A 2,373-nucleotide genomic window follows, 5' to 3' on the forward strand; every position below is an offset into this window, starting at 1 on the left:
AATGACCTAAGAAAGGTTTTGCATTTTTAAATGATGTAAAAAAAAATAAAAATAAGAATAGCATTTTGCAACATGTAAGAATTATATGAAATTCAAATTTCAGTGTCTATAAAGTTTTACCAGAATATAGCCACACTCATTTGTTTACATGTTGTCTATGGTTGCTTTCATGCTACACTGGCAGAGTTGAGCAGTTGTGACAGAGAACATCTGGCACACAAAACCTAAAATATTTACTAGCTGGCTACAGGAATTATTCCTATACTCCATAACAAGGACTCATCTCAGAGCCATAATGTTGATTAAAAACATGCCAGACACAGGACTTCCCTGGTGGTCCAGTGGGTAAGACTCTGAGCTCCCAATGCAGGGGGCCCGGGTTCATCCCCTGGTCAGGGAACTAGAGCCTGCATGCATGCTGCAACTAAGATTTGCATGCTGCAGCTAAAGATCCTGCATGCTGCAACAAGATCCCGCATGCCACAACTAAGACCCGGCGCAGCATGCATAAATAAATATTTTTTTAAAAAAACATGCCAGACACATATCATTACACTGATTGCATTTAAATGAAGTTCAAGAATTCACAAAACTAATCTACAGTGCTAGAAGTCCAAATAATGGTCACTTCTAGGTGGAGTCAGAGATGACCAGGATGGGGCACAAGGGAACATTCTGGCGTCCTTGAAATGTTCTTTACCTTTTATTTTATTTATTTATTTTAATCAATTAATTAAGTTATTTATTTTTGGCTGAGTTGGGTCTTTGTTGCTGCGCGCGGGTTTTCTCTAGTTGCGGAGAGCCGGGGCTACTCTTCGTTGCAGTGTGCGGGCTTCTCATTGCAGTGGCTTCTCTTTGTTGCGGAGCACGGGCTCTAGGCACCCGGGCTTTAGTAGTTGCAGCACTGCAGGCTCAGTAGTTGTGGCACACGGGCTTAGTTGCTCCGTGGCATGTGGGATCTTCCCCGTGTTCCCTGCATTGGCAGGCGGATTCTTAACCGCTGCGCCACCAGGGAATTCCCGAAATGTTCTTTATCTTGATCTGTGTGTGGTATGTAAAAAAAAATCATTGCGGTATATAGTAATATTTGTGGACTCTATGCAAATTATTCCCCCCAAAATAAAGACTAAAGCTGAATTTGCATTTTTCATCTCTCTTCATTTCAATGTAAAACTCATTTTTCAAATTATTTGCTAGATGAAATTACTTAAGTTTCTCCCCCTCCAAATCTTGAAGGCAAATTGATACTTCAGACTGCGCTGTCAAATTTAGCTAGCCACATACATCTATTTAAATATAAATTTATTAAAATTAAACAAAATAAAAAATTTAGTTCTTCAGTCAAACTAGTCTCATTTCAGGTGCTCAATAGCCAAATGTGGCCAGGGCTATGGTACTGGACAGCACAGACATCGCACATGGAATCCAGTTCTGCAGAAATATCTATTGGACAGCACTGCTCCAAATGTTACACGAATGTTAACCTCATTTTACAGGTGAGGAAACTGAAGCTTAAAGATACCACTATTACACAGAGCTGCATCATGAGACAGTCATACCCACTCTCACAATACTATGCTCACACATTTCTTTTCCCACATTCACTACTACAGGTGAACTCTCAATGTATCTTCACTTAACATTTCTATAATTCCATGGAATCTATTCTAAATTCACAACCATGCAAAGAAAAAGCATTTTCTTACAAGTTATAAAATACTTAACCATAGACTGTCTGATTAATCCCATACATCATCCTTAAAGCTATAGTCACACCATCCCCAGACATTTAACACAATCCCAAATGGATCACATGCTTATTCACTAACATTCCTCACAGTCTCAAGCACAATCTGACACACATCACACTCCCCACAGTCTTCCCTTTCCCTGTAGAGGACACTTGCACTTGCGCGGGCGCGCGCGCGCGCACACACACACACACACACACGACCATGAAGTAAGCATCACACCCCTGAACCCCTTTGAGCAGCAACCCGTTAGTCACCGTCACCTCGGCCGGGCCAGAGCTCTGTCTAAGAAATTTGGACCCTGCTTCCTAGACTTCTGCAGGTTTTTCAGCCCTGGACTACATTTCTCTGAAGGCATCACTGCAAGACTCAAGCTCTGGTAACCTCTTTGGGATTTTCTAGAACCTCTGGGAAGTCACTTGAGTAAAATGAAATAGGTCGGCTCACACCGCAGCAGCGTGAGATCTCGGATTCAAGCAAGGGAACCCCGAGGCGCGCCCGATTCCGGACCACAGGACGTGGCCACTGCCTCTGGATTCTGTTGGATCGGGCCGGGTTCATGTTTAAGACTACATTTCCCGGAGGCCACCGCGTCCCTGCGCCATTTCGTACACTTACTCCG

Source organism: Balaenoptera physalus, assembly GCF_965194825.1.
Source record: "Balaenoptera physalus genome assembly, chromosome: 19".
Taxonomy (NCBI): Eukaryota; Metazoa; Chordata; class Mammalia; order Artiodactyla; family Balaenopteridae; genus Balaenoptera; species Balaenoptera physalus.